This window comes from Bidens hawaiensis, unplaced genomic scaffold (genome assembly GCF_021521415.1).
Source record: "Bidens hawaiensis isolate Kalapana, Puna unplaced genomic scaffold, B.hawaiensis_p1.1 tig00007041_1, whole genome shotgun sequence".
Classification (NCBI taxonomy): domain Eukaryota; kingdom Viridiplantae; phylum Streptophyta; class Magnoliopsida; order Asterales; family Asteraceae; genus Bidens; species Bidens hawaiensis.
In genome coordinates this window covers 675,241-701,280 of record NW_027491483.1, presented here as the reverse complement: position 1 = coordinate 701,280, position 26,040 = coordinate 675,241, and the positions used below count along the sequence as shown (strand labels likewise).

General features: G+C 36.2%; 1 pseudogene; it reads right to left on the bottom strand.

Moving 5' to 3' along the window:
- Positions 1–10,953: 10,953 nt before the first annotated feature.
- Positions 10,954–11,629, bottom strand: LOC143634319 (putative lipid-binding protein AIR1 pseudogene; annotated as a pseudogene).
- Between the last annotated feature and the right edge of the window lie 14,411 nt (positions 11,630–26,040).

Sequence of the window (26,040 nt, the reverse complement as noted above, 5' to 3'; positions counted from 1 at the left end):
TGTTTTATGTTGAGTTCTATTAACAAGTACTACTTTCAGATTTCCTTAATATGAACCACATTCAAGTCATGATGTTGTGATCATACGTTCTCTTAACCACCATAACAGTAAAGGGGTCTTTCGGTTTGATTCATATTCCGATTATTTCTTTTAAAGTATTAAATCCTTTACCTTTCAATATTGACACATTCAAGGAAAATATAAATTTTCGAGATTTTTATCAAAGGTCAATTAAAAACTGAAAACTTGAATTATGAAATTGTTGTCCATATTAGCCCAATAGTTATAGTCGTATTAGTATAGTGTCAATTATGTAATATGGAGGTCTATATGAACTCACCTCTCGTGTAACCATAATCCTTACAAGTTACAACAATACAATCCGTTACAACATTTTAGTGTATTCATTGACCACAAATTAGTGATATTTTATGAGAAATAGTCGTGGGATTGAAATTCATGACATATAGTTGTAGTGGAAACCAAGTCATTTGCACAAACTTAACTTAATTATTGTTTCTGGTGAATTTGCTATGCCTGCTTCAAACAATTAAGGGCCAACCGCAAAAGTAACACACATATATATGGAACATGTTGTAAAATGTAAGACTAGCCGCCCATAGCATTCAACAATATGAAAGTTCATCTAGGTGATAGATCAGGCTCTACTGCCACTAGGTACGTAGTAGGTGATCCGGTAAGACCGTTGGAAGTGTCAATCTTGATGATGTTAGTTGTGGGGTTTTAGATAGTATCTAAAGGCAGGTAATCTTTATTTTTTTAACCACTTCTTTGTTTCTCTCTTTTCCTAAAACTCAACCCAAAATATATACAATCGTTTCATTTTGAAAATCCCCCCCCCCCCCCTACGATGGGATATAGAAAATTACATGATCTGCTCAACCCATTTTTTTTTTGGTGGGGGGGGGGGGGGGTGGACCGTGGACCAATAGCGGTTTCTAAAATCGAGGCTTTTTCGAGAAAACAAATATTATTAGTGCTTAGAATCCTAATAAGTGCAAATATTATTACACACTTTTGTATATGATATTTCTTAGAAACAATCACACTTAAGATGTTAAAAGGTATATAATGATACATTTTCTGTATACGAGCTAGTGTAACCCATGCTCTCTTGCTATGAACAAATGAAGTAGCGAGCCAAACTGAACGATCCATTCAATGAAGCAAGTACTTTATGAGAATGTTCTTTCAAGAATCATCTTGTAACAGGTAAGAATTAACAAAAAAAAGCCTTGCATATGTCGATACGAACAAAATGTAGTCAAATCCTAGACAACGGGCTCCAGCTTAAACTTACATGTATTTTTAACAATTGTGTTGTAGTCCCCGATAGAAACACCGTTACACATTTACATTCATATGAAATATCAAAGGGCCGGGTACTGTGAGTCAATTTACTTGAATAAATGAGAGGTCTAGACAGCTGACAACATCATATATTGAAGATCTATCATACAACTTAGAGCTAATTATTATTTAGTTATTTGGTTTAAAAGACTTATGTTTATATTTGTTTTATTATGTTAAACGGTGTTTACTGTATAGTATTAGAAATGATTTCGTTTCCCTTAATCGTTGTGTACATTGGGATTACAACGCTTCATCTCTTATTGAATAGGAGTTGTTTGGTGTTTTTCACTCACATCGATAACAATCTGAATACCGACAGTTTAGGGTTGTATCGGTCTTTGCCGTTATAAGTAGGGAAACCAATTTGTTGAACAAAAGAAAGAAATTTGTCTAGACAGACAGCTTACCAAACTTGCAAATTGCTACTTATGGAATCTTTTTAATGACCAACATTGGTTTAGAGAGGCCTTTCATAGTGTGAATTAGACGCACGGGCACTTCATATATGTTTGTATTGTCAAAATATTCGAATTTGCCTGCAATTTGACATTTCCTAGTCACATGTCCCACAGTTCTCAGGCATGTTTTATAATTATTTTATGATAATCATAACCATTCATAAGATAAAACCAAGTTGTTATTTTGGTTAAAATAATGACTACAAAGACATCCTAGTTTTGTCAATATACAGATATACAATGTGTTTTTCATTTGGTAAGTAATACTATTTCTGCTTCTCGTGTTCTCTAAGCCAGCATGATCAAATATATGTTGCACATTCACATGAATTAATGTGGTACGATATATGAGCATTGTTTGTACGATGTTACACATGATATAACATACTCAAAGCGTTCTATCCACATTTTCGTCTCGTGTCCTTCTCCTAATTGATATATAAATGTCTGTACAACAAGTCTTCTCTAGAAGTTAATCTATGGAGATGAAACTGTTAAAATGATAATCAGAGACAATGCTAAAGAAGATGAATAGATACTTGTATTTTTTCTGTATATTTCGATGGGTACATGTACAGGGATTTATAGCCTTTTGCATTTTACTAAACATGGAAATACAATAAAGAGGATTGCTGTCAATTAGCAGATCCTAGAAACCAGCCCAAGCTTCCGATCTTGATTGTAGGTGGTCAAAGAATTATTTTAGGGACATGATGTAGCTGATCCCAACTTCCTTTTTTTCTTTATTTGTTATTTCAACATTCCCCCTCAAGTTCAGTGGTGGGATCTCCAATACTCAACTTGTTAAGACAGTGATTAAAGACCTTTCCATTAACTGCCTTTGTTAAAATATCTGCCAGTTGATCTTCAGATCGAACGAATGGGAGTTCGATGATTCCCGTTTCCAGTTTCTCTTTGATGAAGTGTCTGTCCACCTCGACATGTTTTGTACGATCATGCTGAACCGGGTTTTCTGAAATATGGATAGCTGCTTTGTTGTCGCACATGATTCTGCTAGTTTCTGATGGAGGATACCCAATTTCAGTCAGGAGCTTCCGTATCCACAATATCTCTGCCAGACCTCGTGCTATCCCTCGAAATTCTGCTTCAGCACTTGAAAGAGCTACCACCTTTTGTTTCTTACTCCTCCAAGTGACAAGATTTCCACCGACGAAAGTGAAATAACCAGATGTCGATCTCCGATTCCCTTTATCTCCTGCTCAGTCAGCATCAGTATACACTTGAGTTTCTAAGTGCCCATTTGTTTTGAACAAAACTCCATGGCCAGGTGTTCCTTTGAGATACCGGACAATTCTCCATACCGCTTCCATATGAGCAACCTGTGGTTGGTGCATGAATTGACTTACGACTCCTACTGCATAAGCAATATCAGGGCGAGTGTGTGATAAGTAGATCAGCTTTCCCACTACCCGTTGGTATTTTTCCTTGTCAGCTAACTCAGCTTCTTCTTCCATATAGATTTTTTGATTCATTATCATAGGAGTCTCTACAGGTTTACAATCAATCATCCCTGTTTCTGCCAGTAGATCAAGAACGTATTTCTTTTGGCAAATAAAAATTCCTTGTTTGGACCTTAATACTTCGATTCCAAGGAAGTATTTAAGCCTTCCCAGATCATTCATTTCGAATTCCTCAAACAGATTAGTTTTTAACCTTATAATTTCTTCTTCATCATTGCCAGTGATTATCATATCATCAACATAAATGATTAAACACGTCACAGCTCCATTTCTTTGCTTGAGAAACAAAGTATGATCAGAATTACTTTGTTTAAAACCATATTTTTTCATGGCTAAAGTAAATCTTCCAAACCAGGCTCGAGGGGACTGTTTTAATCCATATAAGGATTTCTTCAAACAGCATACTTCTTCGGGATTGGAATTTTTATCTGAAAATCCAGGAGGGGCTTCCATATAAACTTCTTCTTGAAGCTCTCCATGAAGGAATGCGTTTTTTACATCAAATTGATGGAGAGGCCATCCTTTGTTGGCTGCTATTGAGAAAAGAACCCTTATCGTGTCAATTTTAGCAACAGGAGAAAACGTCTCGGAAGAGTCAATTCCGTATGTTTGAGTGTATCCCTTTGCCACCAATCTGGCTTTGTATCTTTCAATGGTTCCATCCGGCTTGTGCTTTATAGTAAAGACCCATCGACACCCAACTGGTTTCTTTCCTGGAGGAAGAACACATTTTTCCCATGTGTTGTTTTTATTTAGTGCATCCATTTCAATTTCCATTGCCTCCCTCCATTGTTTAGAGTTTAGAGCTTGCTCTATGGAAGTTGGAATCTCCTCAGAGTATAGAGATTTGTTAAACGCCTGGGCTTCTTTTGATAAGTTTCCTTTGGTGATGTTTGCCATTGGATATCTTGAACTCCGAACTTCCTTCTCAGGGGTATATCTTTTTGGAGGTACGCCTCTGTTGATTCTTGGAGGTAGAACATAACCAGATGGTTCAACTTCAACCGGATTCTCTTGTTCATCGGGTAATGGAATCTGTTCAGCCTCATAGTTAGATGAGACTGGAGATTCAATATTTTCTGTAGCTTCAACATTAGAATCATTAGTGAGAGAATCAACATTTTCTTGAGTTTGAGAGTTACTTACCTCCGACGTCAGGTTGGGAAGATCATTGTTGGTGGTACTATTCATTGAAGTTGTGGATTGTGATGGTGACTCAGTACTGTGATTGAGAATATCAGATGATGGCATCCACTTCAACCAACTCACTGTGTCATTATACTCCTTTTCCCCCTGACCAGTGTGTTGAGTATTGTAGAAATACTCGGTTTCAAGAAAGTCACAGTTCATAGTAGTGAACATATGACGTCTTTTTGAACTATAACACCGATAGCCCTGTTGATTGATCCTATAACCCACAAATACACATTTTTCAGAACATGAGTCGAGTTTGGAACGTTCTATCTTGGGTATATGGACAAAGACAGAACATCCAAAAACACGAGGTTCAAGAACTAGAGTAGAAGGGGGTTTATGAAATTTAGATAACACTTGCAATGGGGTTTTAAAATTGAGGGCTCTAGTTGGAAGACGATTTACAAGATAGGTTGCTGTGGTAAGAGCTTCTGGCCAGAAATATTGAGGAACTTGTGATTCAATCATAAGGGCACGAGTTATTTCTAACAAAAAACGGTTTTTTCTTTCAGAAACTCCATTTTGTTCAGGAGTGTGGGCGCATGAGGTCTAATGAACTATTCCCTTTTCTTGAAAATTGTTTCATAGAGTTATTTACAAATTCTCCTCCGTTGTCGGATCTGAGAATTTGTATATCTCTCTTGAATTGGTCTTTCACCATGGTACAAAAGCTTGTGAATTTTGTGAAAACTTCGGATTTATTTTTTAAGAGGTAGATCCAAGTCATACGTGTGCAGTCATCAATAAACAATAGGAAATACCGGAAATTTTGCCCTCCCGCAAATTTTGATGGTCCCCACACATCAGAATGAATTAAAGTGAAAGGAAAATCAACCTTTGTATCGTTTGATTTAAAAGTATGTCTATGGCTCTTGGCCAAAACACAAGTCTCACAGTTCAACATTTTATTTGAAGGAAATAAACTAGGAAACAAACAATGCAAGGAACCGGTGGATGGATGACCCAATCTTCGGTGCCATAACAAAGCCTCCCTATCCGTAGATCCATGAGCAAGCATCACAGTACCTTGCTGAGTCACTTCATCCACGTAGTATAGCCCTTGACGCTCAGTACCACGCCCAATGATCGTTCCCGTCCTGATGTCCTGTAAAATACAGAAAGTGGGATGCATTAGAACTATGCAATTTAGTTCCTTAGTAACATGGCTAATAGACAACAATTTATGAGACAAGGAGGGAACGTAGAGGCGGTTTTTTAATTTCATGTTAGGAGAAATTTGAATAGTCCCTCCCCCCTTTACTTGAAGAACTTCTCCGTTTGCTGTATGAATTCGAGATTTTTTTGGATTTGACATTGTGCACATATCGGAAATTTCAAAAGTCATCGTATCCGTTGCACCACAGTCAAATATCCAAGAATCATTACTATCTCCATTTTGTTCGCCATGTTAGCTTCCCCTATATGAAACGGTTCTTTTCCTTCTCTTTTAAATGAATTAGACATATGAGGGGTATTTTTGTTATTTCTTGAACTTGGGATTTATTTAAAAAATCCAGAATTTCATAATTGAAATATTGAGGGTTTAAAACAGAGCTTTTAGAAAGTGGAGGGTTTAAGGGGTAATTCCCAAACCCTATACCTGCGATGCCCTCCCCTTTCTCTTCCTTCACAGCCGCCAGATTGCAAGACCCTTCTTTTCCGGTGGGTTTCGGACGGTCGCCTCCGCCGTCGCTGCTGCTGCCGGTCTCTTGTCCGGCCATGGCGGCAGCAGCCTTTCCCTCTCTTCCCTTTTTATGGCCATCTGACCACCATTCGGGATACCCCACCAGTCGGAAGCATTGCTCCTTCGTATGCTTTGACATGCCACAGTGGTCGCATTTCAACTTGGTCTTGTCAATCCGGGATGATGTCGGAATGTATTTATGATCTGACCGGCGACCCTTTGAAACGAGACCTACCCCATCGGTTTCTATGGTTGTGCTTAATCCTGATGCTACCCCTTGTTGTTCAGCCCCTAAGATGTTTTGATGAGCAGTTTCTTTCCGAACTGCTGCATACGCTGCCTCGGCTGACGGCAAGGGATCCCACCGGAGTATTTCCCTTTTTAGGGAATCATATTTCCGGTCAAGTGCATTTAGGAATTGGAACAACTTACTTTCTGACCTTAGTTTGTTGTATGTGGGGATATCGGTAGGGCACGTCATGGGATTTGGATCCATTCGTTCGATTTCTCCCCAAATTCCTTGCATAACGATCCAGAATTCTTCTAACGGTACGCCATTCTGCTTGAACTCGTTTGCTTTAACGTGGAGATCGAAGGTCTGAAGCTTGTCTTTACCGCTGCTATATGTAACCGTGAGAGCATCCCATAGCGATTTCGCTGTTGGAAACTCCGTTAGGTTACTAGCGAGGGCTGGTTCTATATTCTGAATGAGCCAGGAAAAAATGACGAGATCATCTTGCTCCCATTGATCATATTTCTCATCAGTCGGATCTCGGATCTGGTGGTTGGTTGGTGAGATGATTCAAAAAATGTTTCGATTTCCCCCATATAGCGACTCGTATCATACGAGCCCTTAGGGGATAGTTTTGGCTTGTGAGTTTTAGGCTAAGTTTCAGGCGGTCAGAAGGGTTTGGTTTGGGATCTTGGTTTTGGGTTTGTGTTTGAACTACATTCTTTAGGAGATTGGCAATCTGAATTGCCAAACTGTTGGTGTCACCTTCTGACATATTGTCTGGTAAATGATGAGCAACGAACGTGGATTACAAACACTGCTCTGATACCATGTTAAAATGATAATAAGAGACAATGCTAAAGAAGATGAATAGATACTTGTATTTTTTCTGTATATTTCGATGGGTACATGTACAGGGATTTATAGCCTTTTGCATTTTACTAAACATGGAAATACAATAAAGAGGATTGCTGTCAATTAGCAGATCCTAGAAACCAGCCCAAACTTCCGATCTTGATTGTAGGTGGTCAAAGAATTATTTTAGGGACATGATGTAGCTGATCCAAACTTCCTTTTTTTCTTTATTTGTTATTTCAACAGAAACCTATAGAGATAACCTAAGTAACTTGTCGGGATAAGCTTCTAGAGACGAAACCTATGGAGAGAGCATGCCATCCCAACAGACTGTTGAGATCAATAGAGACGACATGTCGTCCTATAGGCCACAAAAAACTTAGTCCCTATTGGTATATTTTCTTGTAGAAAGAGTATAAATGGTCAAACTCGTATATGCTCTCATTTGAAGTTGTGCGTTTAACTCTACGACTATCCGCTATGGGCAACATGGGGGGCAATTTGGGGAGTGAACACCATAGAGGGGCGATTTGGGGAGGGGGAGATTCGGGCTGGGGCGGTGGGCGAAAGAAGGGCAATGTGGGGATGGATGTGGGCAACAAACTTTTCTCTCCCTCTCTGTCTCTCACATACGCATACATACATATATATGTGTATATATAATGGGGGCAACAAACAACAACGGGACGTTATAGAGATGAACAACAAACCTACGTACATGACGAGGATGTGGCAATGTGGAAGGGCAACATTGCCCCCTTCCACAGTGAACAGCCTAAGCATGACTATATGCTGATTAATGTTGATCGTATCTTTAGTTCTGATAAGGAACACATGCATGCATGTGACACTATAAAGCCCATAGAAAAAAATGATGGGAACGCAAGTGATATTAGTGTAAATAATTTGTGCTTTTTAAAAAAATATCCAATTTTGCCAACCGGAGGACTAAGACAAAAAAACTGACCAAGCATATACCACTTGCTTCACAAAAAATAAATAGATAATATACAAAAGGATACAAAGTAAGTGTGAATTAGGAGAAAATGTGTACGTTATTAAAGACATTAGACACAAGTTTTAAGCTTACCCGTGACTCTTTAATCCATCCACATGACAACAAATACAAAATACAAAACACAATACAAGTGGTAAGAACGACTAAACGTTTCCATGTTCACATGTAATTAATTATTTATAATCAATACTTATCAAGACCTATTGGTATAGTGGTATGATGTCTCTCCTCAAAAATATAAGGTTACAACTTAATGTAACAAAAAAGTTGCAGTATGTCTTAAGGAACTTTATCTAATACATCTTGAAAAATGTTGTATTAAAAAATATAGTTACATTATGTAACAGAAATGTCGCATTATTATGTTAATTTTTTAGTAGTAAAACGTTGTAACACTTGTAAAAATGTATAACACTTGAACATTTTTTTTGAATATCGAACATGAGGTGTCCTTTTGTAAAAATGTATAACGCTTGAACATTTTTTTTGAATATCAAACATGAGGTATCCTTTATGTGTAATATGGCAAGTTGGTAACCGGTAGGTTTGCCAAGTTGATGAAATTGCAAATAGACAAATAGTTATTGGATTATAACAAAAAATAGACACGTAGTTATGTTAATCAATGATTTACGTGTTTTCGCCAGCTAGAAGGGGAAATGACTGGAAAACCTAGAGTGATAAAATCAGAGTCTTAAATTAATGAATTTGGGTATGGCGCAGCTTGATCAAATCGCCTACGACGTTTGCAGATGATCCGATCTATCGAGCCTTTCCGTCCATTAGGTATGGGCCCGGTAACTTCACTTCTAGCCCAAGCCAGTTCGAATTTTTGGCAATTTTTGCCATATCCCTATGACCTATCTACTTGGTTTTGGTTTACATATCAAAGTCAGTCAACTCTTGTATGTTTCTATCAGGAATAGTATAGTTTTTCAGCAAAATCTGTGTCTTCTGCAGGGCCAATCAACATCATGATCTGAGTTGGTTCCTTTGAAAAGGATACTAACAGACCTATTTTAAATTTTTTATTTTTATTTTTTTTGACTTTTAAAAAATGAGTAATGTGATCTTTCTCATAGCAAAAAAAATTTCACTTACAAAAATTTAAATAGCTTGTTTTTCCGATTGTTAAGTGTTCTTAACGGTTACCTCTTAACTATTCAGACTTAAGGTTACCTCTTAACCATTGAGAGGTTATGAACCATTAAGAGGTAGCATTTTAATGACCATTAAGATGCTACCAAACAACCTCATATCTTAGTAATATGGTTGAATGGGTATATATCAAGTGTGTTCGGTTCGTTGTTGACGCAGTGGAAGTTCATTCGGTATGTGCCCGGTTCGTTACGGCACCAGAATTCTCTATCGCAAATGAAAGAAAAACTAAAAAAATAATAACACTAAATTGGTGATATATATGCTAAAAGGATATTGGCACGCGTATAGCATACGATACCTATATAAAAACTTCTCTATATTAAACTTCGTTTTCAACCAAATTCATTCACACTGAAATGTCAATATAATATATATCTAAACAACATATGTGCTTAATTAAGGGCACTGGCCAGGCTTGAATACACCATAATTAATATTGCTTTGTTTCTGGGTTATTCAACTTATGCTTTATGTTTGTTACATGATATATATCTAGAATTCATTTTGCATAAACTTTTTCTAGAACAGGAAACACATACATGTTAAATCTAGTTTTATTGTCCGGACTTGATCGAGTTTACATTTAAGTATTGCTGATGGAATAACTAACAATTTTGTTTTTTTAATCTATATTCCATACACGGAGTAACGTAACTTATACAAAGAACTTAAATTATTAAGTTAATTATTAAGTTGTTAATATTCAAAATCAAAACTGTTTCCCGTGACAAATGATATCTTAATTTGGCTTATTGAGAAAAATAAATATTTGTTCACATGCATGACACATCGTATATTTTGGAGTCATGTGAATTTCTTTAAGTGATAAACAATCTGATACTCAATTTTGTTTCCAGTTTTCTAATTTCTTCTTATAGAATTTCATTCATGCCTGCCTGCATCTAAATTTGTATTTCACTAATTAAAATGTACCTCTGGATGATAATTACTGTTAACTAAAATAACAAGATTAGGCCCTTTGGTATATAAATAAGTTTTAGTTAAACAAGGTTGATGGCCTTTTTGGCCTAAAAACACCAGGTGTTTATCCCTATTATAAACTATTGCGGGTTCTTACAAATTAACTAGGTAAGGGATGGATTTTATGAATACATCTAGGGGTATGCATGTTGTTTAAAAAAATAAAAAATGCTTTAAAGGTATTGAATGACAGATTCATATATCTTATATAATTCATGTTATATTAATTACTTTAAAAATGTATTAACGAAAAATATAACAATTAAATTCAATATTTTCATCTACTTCTTGTAACACATTGTGTTCTCTTTGGTTTTTTTGGATGGTGATCAGGTTTTTGCTGATGAGAATTTCGCATATAATTCGAAACATAATATTAACTACCACGTAGAAAATATATTGGAATTGTTATATCTAGCCCGTTTAATAAACTAATATGTACTTAAAAATAAGAAGAAAACTCGAAAATCATATAATCTTGAATAGATATAGATCGATTATTACTCAACCACCAAAAGTTTAATATCATAATTTCAAATCTCACATGCAATAAGTTGGTAAATTATTTAGATTTGGAGAAAATCAAATACATAACACGAGGACATAAATACGTACACTCTTCAAAATCATGTCTCCATGATTCTTTACAAGTCACAATATGATCAAAATAAATATATAAATTTCCAAACACACCAATTAAAAGCTCCAACCTTTTATAAAATATACTGGAAGATAAATCGAATCAAGCGCATTGGAAGCCGGTTGGGGCCTTCTTTCCACAGTAGTTAAGCAACAGGCTCAATGAGACGGGGACATTAAGGTTGATTCCCAACACATTAGCTTTGATAGCGGTGCAAAAACAGACAGCGGCCTCAAGGTCCGCGAGTCCCTCTATGAGAGTGCAGCATGGTGTTTTCGGTGGGGTTCCAACGACTAGGTGGACAAGGTCGTTGAGCAAGTTAGCACATACACCCAATTTGAGTGTGTCCTTTGGGCATGTGGCTTTGGTAGGGGTAGGGGTGCTTGGTGTTGGTGTTGGTGTTGGTGTGCACGGTGGAGGTGGCGGTGGTGGGCAGCCGCTCGGGGTATGTTTGGATGTTACTAAAGTGAAGAAGAGTAAGTTGAAGGTAAGAAGAATAGCTGTTGTTGCTAAAGCCCTTGAAGCCATAATTTCCAAGTGCTTTTAGCTTTAGGTGTAAAGTGTTTTTGTGTGTAGATAGACAAGGTGCTTTGGGTATTTATAGATAGAAGATTGCAAATTGTTGAACACTAACTCATTAATTTATTGTTTAATTTGCTCCTATTTTCTTATTTCAATTTATTTCGGTTATTGAACTACTAAAATATCAGTGTGAGCGTAATCTCTTGTTAATGACAATAAGATTTAGCTCGACTGGTATAGAAGGAGAGCTGAAGATTTGGATAAGAGACTGCATGTTTTAACTCTCAAGTTCGAATACGATCCCAACTGAGTTTTACCGTAGTGAGTCTTCAGGCTGCGGGTTTTCTGCGAGACAGAAAATGGTGGGCTTCGAATACTCAGTATTGTATGCGATCGCGGGCATATTGAATCGCCCTTTGCTTTTATTCATTGGCCGTTAAAAAAATATCTTATTATGAAACCAAAATAATTTCATTGGCTTAATTAATTTTAAATTTTCAAATGTGATTTTAGAATGGTAAGTTGATTTTAAGACTCTATTTTTTTGATCGAAAATAAATACATATACAAAATATAGGAAGTGCACTTAAACTCAAAATTGATTGATAGATAGATCGACTTCAAGTTTTATGTGCTCCAACTAACAATATTATGTCACATAATAGAGTATTGTATGTACTATGCCATATCTCGGTTGGTGAAGTTTTAAACAACAAATATATATAATAGGACTTTAAACTATAAATCAGTTAAATTACAAGTGATTAGTTGAGCTTTTATAAGTCGTATGATACAACGAAGCTTTAGTGACGGCACATGTCTAAATGTCATCACTAGGTTTCGACGCAACGCTAAAAGGGAAAACTGTTTTCGACACTAAAAGGGAAATTTGTTTTGCCAAAAATGTTGTCGCTATAGGCTCTTCTTTAGCGACGACATGTCGTGGCAAAAGTGTTGCTCTAACAGACAATCTCTAGATTTAAATAAAAATTAAATAAAATTAATTTTCCTAATGTTTAGCGACTGAATGATTGATAGTATTTGTAAAGTTGCTATGCTTGAATGCAACGTGTACCATTAGGCATAAGGTTTTTATGTATTTTTTCATCAAGAACCAAGTATGAACTAAATATATAACATCCAATCAAAACATAATAACAGACGATTAATTGCACGTTTGTTGATCAACCAATGGTACATGGATAACAGGTGGTTCGATAGGGTTTCTAAATGGTGTGTAATTTACACAAAGCCCGCTATGACAATAACATACCGTAACATAAAAGCCTTAAAAGCGGACAAACCTTAGGTTTCTAAATGGTGTGTAATTTACACAAAACCCGCTATGACAATAACATACTGTAACATAAAAGCCTAAAAAGCGGACAAGCCTTATGGAAACTACATGATGTCGCTATAGATTATAGCGTATCGATGCCTTTTATCATCGCTAACGCTTCATCGTGTATTTGATGACTTTTCTTGTGGTGTAGTTCTTTTCAAAACTACCTTGTTATTTTCATTAACATGCTGTACTGGAAAGTTATTATTATTAATTATTTAATTTTTAATTTACTGATAAGTACTTCCCAGTTATTTTTTGGAACACTTATACGGATGATTAATCAAGATACAATTTTTGGTGTACAACATGTTTTCTTATTTGTTTTTTTTTTGTTTTTAAATAATGTGTCTTATTTATTTGTTTTGTTTTTTTACGACAAATTTCTTTTAATTCCTTTTGTATTTGAGACTTTAATCCAAAACCAGCTCTCGACTCAAGATGTTAAAGCTTTTACTTTTGCGCGCCAATGGATCACTAATTAACCCCATCGGTGATTCGGTTCTTATTTGAATTATTATTTGTTTACACACGATAAAATTAAAACCACAAATAAAGATAGGAAGGGAAAATACAGGATGAATCTAACAGAATTATAGAGCCATGTGAGCAGCTGTGGCAAAACATGGATAATGTAAGCACAAGCTGTCAGATAACCCTAAGCTTGTTGCAAGGTTCGGATTTTTCTCCAACTTGATATATATAAGTGCATATATATATATATATATGCATGGGACCATATATAGTACATGTCTTAATTAACCTATTAATGTTTCTTTGTATCTTTCAGTTATGCTTCATAGGTCAATTTTATTCAATCAATATCTATCATTGTTTGGGTTGTTATTAAAATCATGCTTGAAACATATAATTACGCATAGAGTGCCACATACACATATATATGTATAGTTACATGCATACAAAATATGCGCAAAATTCGTTAAATTATTCAATTAGAAACAACAATGAACTGAATGCGTCTTGCTAGCTAGAACATCAATTTACTATAAATCCTGGTATATGAGTTTTACTAGTACTTTTGTGTCCTCGTAATTGAGCTTATGCACATGAGTATATGTTATATATGTTTAAACGATATACATGTGTCTTGTTAATATATGTAGGTCATTAAAGCTCTATTTTCTTTCTCAAAGTACAAGTCTTTCATAGTCTTTTTATCTTTTTTTTCGAACGACGGTGTTTTATTAAACACCATCTAGCAATACGCCAGACAAATGAGAAAAAAAAATTACATGTAATTATAAAAGAGGATTTTGCAACCACTCTATCCAACAAACTTTATTCCTATTATACCTAGTCAAGTACCATTCAAAAAGAAATATAAAACATCATCAAACAGCCACAAGTTTTTTTACCGACTCTTTCAAACCATGTCCAAAAACGACGTAAATCACACTGACAATTTCTTTCTTAGCCGCACTTAACGAAGAACTATCAAGCCCTCAAAATTGCCCACTAATATTGATAGTCTTTTTATGAACTCATACATATAAGTTGTAAAATATATTATCTGTAAACATTTTATTTGACAATTTTCTCTCTTTTCTTTATACTTTAATTTTTTTTTGTCTATAAGACAGAAGTATTAATTAATATATTTATGAGTATTTTCGTGTACGTAGTTTAAACTAGTTATCAAACTATTATTATTATTATTTAACTTAAATTCCTTGTCCTTTTCAACTTAAGAGCAAATAATGTAACACTCAAAATAGACTCTTCACCATTACTGATAGAACATTTATTCCATTGTACAAAGAAGAATTGGTACGATTATTTACTTTTGTGACTAAATGGCATCTAAAAATACGGAAGCTGAATATTGAAGAGGAAACTTTATAATTAAATGCAGGCACTAATAATTAAGGTTTTTTACACAATTTGAGAACCTTCACGTTGTTGTGCTTTGTCCCTAGCTTCTGCATTATGGCATGTACACCATGTATAAGCTATGGTATCACATGACATTGACCATTGTACTATATATATAACTGATGATGATGACAAGTGTACATATGTACAAGGAGTTTAGATCTACGGATTAAAATACAAAGAACAAAACAAATGTGAAAGATAGATGTAACATGACTACTTAGTTTCTTTTGTTCGGCCTCAAGTTTTATATATGCATAACATATTAGTTAATTAGATGGCCGAAAATACATAAAAAGTTTATTAATACGTTGTGATTTAAGGTTGAAGCAGATATGTAGATCTACAAAATAAACTTATTTTTTATGCGCATATTTTCTCAATACGTACAATATTTCTTGTATACATATAAAAATTGTTGGGTTTCAACGGTGGTTCGGAACGAAAACGGTCAAGTAATTTCACAACCGTTTTAGTTATAATTTCGTTTCGATAAATATTAATCATTATTAATATACAAACTTAAACGAACTATAAAAACGCAGCGGAATATAAACGATTAACACGAACCAAAAGCCGAAACCCAAAACCCGGATCCGATTACAACTATGTACGAGCACGATTAAACAATAATAAATCAACCATAGGAGGTTTGTCGATATACCTCGGTTACGAGAACCGGGAAGACACCGAGAGTATACAAGTCACGCTAGATCGACACAATCAAAGAGCAATGAAGTTCCGACGGCGGCGGCTAGCGGCGGCGGCGGCGGAGCTCCGGCAGGACGTATGGCGGCGGTAGCAAATGATAATGCTCAGATCACTAGAAACCTCCCTTGATCTTGTTTAAGTTTGGAAAACCGATAGTTATGGAAGTGAGCATGTATGGGCAGTCTCGGCCACAACAGAATTGTGGAAAGGGTGTTTTTTTAGACTTAAACCTTTAAAATTGTAATGAAAAGATATTTATATGAGTTTTTGGGGTGAGCTACACCACTATCTTTTCAGTAAAATAATATGATATGGTTTGTATTTGAGTGTAAATAAAGTAAAGATTTCCAAGAGTATGGGTTTTGGATTGGTGTTGGACGATAGAGATAGGTCTAGTGAAGTGAAAGATGAAGACATGAAGTATGGTACATGTGCATGTGGTCATGATGCATGATGAAGGTGATTGTGTTGGATTTCAAAATTTAAATCATGAAATCTAGCTTTTTACGTGTCGGGCCTAATTAACCTTTAAGTATGCCTTTATCTCGTTACCCCCGGTGTAACTCTGTCCGGGTCGCGTTCGGGTCGGTCACGTTGACTTGACCCGAAACGTCCATAAAATCCAACAGTCTCCCACTTGGACGTATTTGGGTCAAGTATCACAACGCTGACAGCCAGAGGCGTTCTAGCTACACATAGATGTCCCCAACCGAATGTGACATTTTTAAATCCATAACCAAAGTATCTTGGAATACCTTATTGCAAGACAATGAATTTATAGTAATCGTCGTCATCTATCCTTTCTGTATAAGACATTAATTGAACAATGAGACATGGATCAAATCAATCTCATGTAGTGTTCAATTATTTTAGTTCTCGATATAGAGTCAAAGTGGTCCAATCAAACACACAGTTAGTTTGGGTGAGGCCTCACACTTTACCAGTTTGAATCAACGAGGGCGCCAAAATGTCTAACTGTTACATTTGAATGTAAGAGTACAGAATCCCATCTTGACTACATACAACTCCCACTGAACTCCAGAACATTCCTAACCAGTGCCTTTATGGCTGGCAGTTACGCAACAGTGGTTGACATGATCAAAGAATATTCCTCGGTAAACGAAAGTTCTAATATGTATCTCAGGTCTAAGGATACTAAATGAGCATACTATTATCAAAACATCTTATGATCAAGATCCATGAAGATGATTTGATGCGAGTTACATCCAACGTCATTCATAATGAGGTCTGTGAGTTTGGAAGTCAACTTCTTGAGTCCAAAGTCAGAATAGTCTTAATTAAGAATCGTTCCCACGAGTCTGACCGACTACGGATAATTTAGAATATAATATTCATGGATTAAACGTATTAAAAGAACACAGTTGTATCATTCATCGTTTGCATTTAACCATTAAATCAAAAGTGAACTGAAAAGTACAACTGTTTGAATGTTCATACATCCAAATACTAAATCAAAATAAATTACTAGCAAGTCTAAGCCCGATAGCATCTCTATGCTGATCATGTTTGTCCTGAGTCATTGGCTTAGTGAACGGGTCGGCTAGATTTTGATCTGTGTTTACTTTGCTTATCACGATGTCACCTCGTTCCAATATTTCCCGAATAAGATGGAACTTCCTTAGAATGTGCTTGGTCCTGTGATGAGACCTTGGCTCTTTGGCTTGAGCAATAGCACCTGTGTTATCACAGAATATCTCGATTGGCTTGTGGATACTCGAAACTACATCAAGATCGGTGATGAACTTCTTCATCCAAGCAGCCTCCTTAGCAGCATCAGATGCGGCTATATATTCAGATTCGGTGGTAGAATCCGCTACTACACTCTGCTTGGAGCTCTTCCAATAAACAGCTCCTCCATTGAGAGTGAAAACGAAACCTGACTGTGAGCGAGAATCATCTCGGTCAGTCTAGAAGCTAGCATCAGTGTAACACTTTACAGTAAGCTCCTCTTCCACTCCCCCAAACACCAAGAACATGTCTTTGGTCCTATTCAAGTACCTTAGAATGTTCTTCACAGCAGTCCAATGGGCAATGCCAGGACTCTGTTGAAAACGACTGGTCATGCTCAAGGCATATGAGACGTCAGGTCTAGTACATAACATAGCATACATGATAGAGCCAACCGCTGAAGCATATGGAATTGCTTGCATACGTTTAGATTCAATGTCCGTTGCCGGAGATTGCGATTTGCTCAACACGGTTCCCTTAGTCATTGGAACAGCTCCTTTCTTGGAGTTTTCCATTGAGAAGCGTGCCATTACTTTGTCTATGTAAGTACTTTGACTAAGCCCTAGAATCCGCTTAGATATATCTCTATAGATCTTTATTCCCAGAATATAAGCGGCTTCTTTAAGATCTTTCATTGCAAAACAAGATTCCAACCATAGCTTAACTTGTTTAAGCATAGGAATGTCGTTTCCAATGATCAGTATATCATCCACATACAAAATGAGGAATGATATAGTGCTCCCATTAGCCTTTCTGTAAACACAAGGTTCATCTTCGTTTTTGACAAAACCAAACTCTTTGATTTTCTCGTCAAAGTGAAGATTCCAGCTTCGAGATGCCTGCTTAAGTCCATAAATGGATTTGTTCAATTTGCAAACCTTATTAGGATATTTTGGATTGACAAAACCTTCAGGCTGAACCATATAGACATCTTCAGAAAGATGTCCATTAAGGAAAGCGGTTTTGACATCCATTTGCCATATCTCATAATCATAGTATGCAGCAATGGCAAGCAAAATCCTAATTGACTTAGTCATAGCAACGGGCGAAAAAGTTTCCTCATAGTCAACACCTTGAGTTTGAGTGAAACCTTTCGCGACTAGCCGTGCTTTTTAGGTTTGCACATTTCCATGCATGTCGGTTTTCTTCTTGAAAATCCATTTGCTCCCTACTGCCCGACAATCGGGGGGTAGCTCAACCAAGTTCCAAACTTGGTTATCATGCATGGACTGCATCTCAGCATTCATGGCATCTTGCCATTTCTTGGATTCCGGATCCAAGATAGCAGACTTGTAGTTAGTAGGCTCGTCCCTAGAATCGGCTACTAATAAGACTTCGGCACCATCTAGATGACATAAGTATCTAGCATTTGGTACGGGAGTCATACTACTTCTGCGAACGCTTGTGTTCACGTCTGATGTATCAGCAACAACAACTTGTTGATCAGACTCTCCAACTTCCTCAGCAGTTGGTTGTGGTTCTTTAATTTCTTCAAGATCAACAATGTTATTTCTAGTTCCTTAACTAAGAAATTCTTTTTCAAGAAAGTAGCCTTTCCTCCTGACAGAAATCGTATTTGTATCAGGATGAAAAAAGTAATAACCGCTCTTGTAGTAGTATCCGACGAAAATAACTTTTTCGCCGCGGGGATCAAGTTTGTCATCAGACTCACTTATGATATAAGCATCACATCCCCATACTCTAAGATAAGACAACTTGGGTTTCTTTCCCTTATGCCATATCTCATATGGAGTCTTGTTTATCTTCTTAGTTGGAGCTAGATTGACAATGCGAGCGGCGGTCATAAGGGCGTAACCCCAAAAGGAGTGAGGCAAGTTGGTTCTACACATCGTCGATCGAACCATGTTTAGCAAGGTTCGGTTTCTCCTCTCGCTCACGCCATTAAGTTGAGGTGTGCCAGGAGGAGTGAGCTGTGAAACAATTCCATGCTCTTTTAGATGAGTGATGAACTCTGTGCTGAGATACTCTCCACCTCGATCTGATCGAAGTATCTTAATGGTTTTGTCAAGTTGGTTTTCCACTTCGCTTTGAAAGTCTTTGAACTTTTCAAAAGTTTCGTGCTTGTGTTTCATAAGATACACATAAGCGTATCGACTATAATCGTCGATAAAAGAAACGAAGTATCTTTCATGGTTTCTAGTCATGGTTCTAAAAGGTCCACATACATCAGTATGTATGAGTCCTAATAGATCACTTGCTCGTTCACTTTTATTAGTGAAGGAGTCTTTGACGAGTTTGCCAGCTAAGCAAGATTCACAAGTGTTAAAAGAGTCCGGTTCTGAGTGTTCAAGAATACCTTCGGATTGGAGTCTTTTAACTCTTGCCTTGCTTATGTGGCCAAGTCGGCAATGCCATAGAAAAGTATCGTTGACACTAGTCTTGATACGTTTTGAAAGATGATATACGTTATTGTCAGGTTGAACATCAATCTCATAAATACCATTTCGAGGTTTAGCCTCAAAATAAAAGATATCATTTAAGTAAGCAGAAATAGCCATGCCATTAAGAACATACTTAAATCCTTGTTCAAATAACAACGAAACTGAAATGATGTTTCTGGTCAAGCCAGGAGCATACAAACAATTATTTAAAGGAAAAACTAGGCCGGATGGACAAGCAAAATGAAATACTCCAGTTGCCAGAACTGGTACTCTCTTCCCATCTCCAACGATGAGTTCTATGCTGCCTTTATTCAGTTTCCTCCACTTCTCAGGTTCCTGTAAGACATTAACGATGTGGTAACCACATCCGGTATCAAATACCCATGTGTTGCTAGAGACAGTGAAAAGTTCAATAACGTATATGGAAATACCTCCAGAAGAGCCTTCACCATTGGCTCTCTTCTTTTGGATCTCAGCAAGGTGCTCGGGGCAGTTTCTCATCCAGTGCCCCATTTGGTTGCATTTGAAGCACTTGCGCTCCTCAAAGGGCGGCGGTTTTTTCTTTGCAACCACTTTGTTAGTGTTGGTGGCAACATGGGCAGCAACAGTAACTTTCTTCTTGCCTTTTCCCTTAAAACCCCGATTCTTTGGTTTTGGCTTCTTGACACCAGCAGATCGAATCATCAGAACTTGATTGGTCCTAGAAGGAATGTTCATCTCAGCCGTCTTGAGCATGTTATGAAGCTCCGGCACTGTCTTCACCCAACCATTCATGTTGAAATTCATTACGAACTGGTCGTATGAGTTGGGGAGAGAGTTGAGAATGAAATCCGATGCCATCTCATCGGGCATGGGATAATCAAGTTTCTTGAGCTGATCGATGTGTCCCTTCATCTTTAGAACATGAGCACTGACGGGAGACCCCTCTGCCATCTTGCAACTGATTAGTTGTTTCCTGGTGTCGAAACGTTCTTGACGGGCTTGTTTCTGGAACATGCCCTTGAGTTGTTCAAGCATCTCATAAGCACCAAAGTCTTCCAAGCCTTTAGCAAGCTCAGAAGTCATGGTGGCTAGCATAATACAGGAGACCTCAGCCGAGTCATCCTTATGCTTGTCAAGAACCTTTCGTGCAGCGGCTGTGTTGTTTTCAGGCTCGGTTGGAACAGGTCCAACGAGAACATACAGGCGCTTTGCCATGGTTAGAACAAGTCTTAAGTTGCGGTGCCATTCGATGAAGTTGGTACCATTCAGTTTATCCTTCTCAAGGATAGTCTTAAGGGCGTAGGGTGAAATTTCGTTTGACTACATCTGATTAATTTAGCAAAAGTAAATTTAATTAGTATTTTCGATGTTGTAGTCCTATTATTAATGACCCAATAACATTAATTAATTAGGAGTATGAGAATCTGGCTTCCAGTTATTAAAGGCAGCTGTAGCACACAACATTAATAAGTGGTTAGGCAGACTGACAACGATTGCCAATTGTGAATAGAGCACAACTCTCGGTTATGAGGCCTATAGAGACAACGATTGTCTGTATAGATACGTTTAGCCTCATCTTTGCCCATTTTAAGTCTCCAGACAGTTTTAGCACGTAACAGGAGAGTAAAATAATAGTTGTCCTAGTACCGTGACGTGTGAAGGTGCCGGATGTGTCAACGAAGCACTTTCACCTTGATGGGATAGGCTAGAAAACAAGTACGGTGCTGTAGCTCCAAATACTCGAAATTTCGCAGTATGCCTCAAGTGTGACTTGTAGTAGGATTGGCATAAACTATTGGTTTTAAATTGGGATAAATTTTTTTTTTTTTAAATTACCAAATAGAGTAAAAGTTAAATTTTACTGTATTTATTACCGCGACGCATAGATGAACCCTTTCATCTCTCAGGACACTTAGTTTTAAATAACCTATTAAAACTAAGTTTGTAGCGATACGACTAACCAATTTTAAGTTATAATAACTTATTAGTTTTGGAAATCAAAACGCTTTTAATTTGCAAAACAAAAATCGGTTAATAAAATGTTTATTTTCCAATTTATTTGGTATTAGGTTGGAGATATTATAATCCTACTATAAACAATCCAAGCAACCACAAATAGCAAATAACAGTAATATGTAAATCCTTATGGCCAAAAGGTGATCGGTCTCGCTAGGGCCAATTAGGGAGACCGATCGAGTCAAGGGGTTCACAACACAAACAACCACAAGGATGGACTTCTCCGTGCATCCCGTCATCTTGTCCGAACTCCCACTAACTCCAAGAAATCCTTGAGCTCGTCCTCGGTTATCTTCGCGTCTTCTTTATTACAAATTTATAATCTAACAACAATTAGCCCTATTACAAATTTGAACCATCTTTATGGCCAAAAGAAAACCGAAATATAAATAATAACCTTTTACAACTTTTGAACCAACCATATGGCCAAAACAAGCTCAAACACCAAACACAACCAAACAAACACATAGGTGGGGCCGGATTTACATATTCAAAATAAACGAATTTCGGGTCGTTTTGACTTGGTCAAATAAAATAAACAAAACTTTGACCAACTCAAAATCACCCGAAAATAAATCTAGATCAATAAACTTTAAACGATTTAAAGTTTAAGATGTAGATCCGGTTTTAAACGAACCAGAATCGACTCGTACGTTGTAACCGCGGCTCTGATACCACTGTTGGGTTTCAACGGTGGTTCGGAACGAAAACGGTCAAGTAATTTCACAACCGTTTTAGTTATAATTTCGTTTCGATAAATATTAATCATTATTAATATACAAACTTAAACGAACTATAAAAACGCAGCGGAATATAAACGATTAACACGAAGCAAAAACCGAAACCCAAAACCCGGATCTGATTACAACTATGTACGAGCACGATTAAACAATAATAAATCAACCATAGGAGGTTTGTCGATATACCTCGGTTACGAGAACTGGGAAGACACCGAGAGTATACGAGTCACGCTAGATCGACACAATCAAAGAGCAATGAAGTTCCGGCGGCGGCGGCGGCGGCGGGCGGCGGCGGCGGCGGAGCTCCGGCAGGACGTATGGCGGCGGCAGCAAATGATAATGCTCAGATCACTAGAAACCTCCCTTGATCTTGTTTAAGTTTGGAAAACCGATAGTTATGGAAGTGAGCATGTATGGGCAGTCTCGGCCACAACAGAATTGTGGAAAGGGTGTTTTTTTAGACTTAAACCTTTAAAATTGTAATGAAAAGATATTTATATGAGTTTTTGGGGTGAGCTACACCACTATCTTTTCATTAAAATAATATGATATGGTTTGTATTTGAGTGTAAATAAAGTAAAGATTTCCAAGAGTATGGGTTTTGGATTGGTGTTGGACGATAGAGATAGGTCTAGTGAAGTGAAAGATGAAGACATGAAGTATGGTACATGTGCATGTGGTCATGATGCATGATGAAGGTGATTGTGTTGGATTTCAAAATTTAAATCATGAAATCTAGCTTTTTACGTGTCGGGCCTAATTAACCTTTAAGTAGGCCTTTATCTCGTTACCCCCGGTGTAACTCTGTCCGGGTCACGTTCGGGTCGGTCACGTTGACTTGACCCGAAACGTCCATAAAATCCAACAAACATCACTATACGTCCAGATGAATTTCGAATGTAAACATCTTTTTGCGACTAAAATTGCGGTGTGAAAACCTCCTTTATATAATCGTAGGAATATTGTTTTTTGAACAGCCAATTTGTAACCACTATACGTCCCTAGAAAAAAATTATTTAATTTTTTATATGACATTAGCAGAGTACTTATATATGTTTAGATATAGTTATTCTAATTATATGTTAACTAGAATCATCCCTAATCATTAGAACTATATTCAACACTCTTTATAAGTATCATTTGAAATTCTTTCACATAAATACAAGAAGTGCCCATCACATTTTCCAGCAATGAGATAGCTAGCATAATTAACTTTGTTAGTTTTCTGGTTTATCATAATAAATTATCTTGCAAACATCTTCTATTGGTAAAAAGTAATAAAAGTAACTATTTTGCTTACAATGAGATAGCTAGAATAATTAATCCTAAACGTGGGTAGTTTTTAATAAAAGTAACTATTTTGCTTACAGTCAGGGGCGGACCCACATAGTGTGGATCGGGGTCCCGGGACACCAATGTTTTTTAAAAATTTATTAGAAGCGGTATATTAAATTTTTTGAGGACCCCATAAGATTTAATACTTGGAACCCATACTATTAATGTTGATGTGGTCTGGTGGAAAGTCCCTTGTTTTATCTTTGAAAGGTCATGGGTTCAAGTCTTACAAGGCTCAGTTTTTGGTTTTTTGTGTTAATTTTTAGTGTTAATCAATCATTTGATTGCTAATGTTGCAATGATAACTTTGGAAACATTCAAACACCTCTAAAATACATATCATTGTTTTCAACTTTATGCATGGTTTTCTTTAGAAACATTCAAACACTTTAAAATATCAGTTTTATTTTTCACTAGTTTAAGTTAATGGTTTTCAACACATGCTTATGAAAGGGTGGATCTAGGTTCTATCTCAAAAATGTTTAAGAAAGGGAAAACAAAGTGTTTATGTGTCAACCCGACCCATTTTGACCCGTTCAGGTAGTGATGATTGAAAAGAAAGTTTTATTATGATATTGTTTTTTATTATGTTCTTCGCCTCGACCCGACCTGAACAACGACCGACCCGAAAAACTTGAACACCGAAAATATGGGACCCCATTGGCAAAAAATCCTGGGTCCGCCACTGCTTACAGTCTAGATGTTCTTCAATACACAAAGTGTTAAATATAGTAAACTAGCCTATAACTAGCCATGTAAACATATCTCTTGTTTGTTCTATATAACTTTAACCGACCAAACTATCAAATACGGATATTTAAACAAACGTGGTTTTTTCCGTTCTTCTTTGTTCATAATGAAATAAGTGTCTTCATGTTCGTTCATATACGTTTGTTAATAATTTAGACAATTCATGAACGTGTACGAACAAACATAAATGAATGAAGATGAATGATAAGCGAACTTAGTTGAGCAAAGACACCAATTAAAGTAAATAGGAACATAAACATGGTCGAACTAAAATTGCATTAAAACTTTACTGTATTATCATGAGTAGTATTTTAATCATGAAAATTTGACCACATTGTAATGAACCTAGAAATTTAATTGAATATGTAAAGGGACAAAACATTTTGTTAACAAGGGATACAACAATACGAACACATCATATGGTTTGAATATAGACATGATTGTACTGAATAACCACATATCTGTTCCTAGACATGATATATATATCATTGGATTTACTTAGTTTAAGCATACTTGTAAAACTTTTTATCATAGATCACTACTAGAAAAGTGAAATATTTCTGACAAAAATTTCCAACAAATTACAGACAAGCAAAGATTCCAACGAGTTAGCAACGAATTTCTGACAAAAAAAGAACTTAAAAACCTAAATTTTCCTTCATTTTCTGACAAAGTAGCAACTAAATTTATTTGTAGGAATTCTGTCGCTACGAATAACTAGTTGTTGACGGTTCACAGACAAATTTCCCACAAAACTTATTTTAGTTTTTAATTCTTTTAATTTATTTAATAACTAATAAGGTAACTTAATTATTTATGAAAGTGAAAAAAATAAGTTTCAAAAGCTTTGTCAGAAAGTTGTAGGAAACTATCCGAATTTATGACAAATTGGCCACAAAACTAATTCTTATTTGTTTAATTTGTATATTAGTCAAGGTAACTTATTTGTTTAATAACTTAAAAATATACTTTTTAAAAGTTTTGTAAGAAAGTTGTAGGAAATTATAGCATTTCCGACAAATTTCCCACAAAACTAATAAATTCATATAATTTATTTACAAATTAAAGTGACTTTTTATCTAATAAAGGGAATACAAATGAGATTCATTATAAGTTTGTCAAAAAAATCTCTATTAGTTCGTTCCATTTATTTTTCTAACGAAGGAAACTTGTTTATTTAAAATTAAAAAAAGTTGTATGCTATGTTGGAATCATGCCATTAAGAGTTATCAACACTTTCAATATGGTCCATAAGGAAAGTATTATATGTTATTCTCTGTTAAGATCTAATATAACTCATTACAACCTGATACGACCTTTTAAGACCTAACATGACATTATGAAGGCCATATAGATCATTAAGAGCTCTCAAGGCCAAATAGTCATTTGAGGTAAATATGACATTAAGACTTATCCATTAAAACATAATACGACATAATAAAGGCCATACTGGTTTATTAAGAGCTATCAAGAACCGATATGGTCCATTAAGATATTTTGCCCTTTTATCGCTTGTTAGA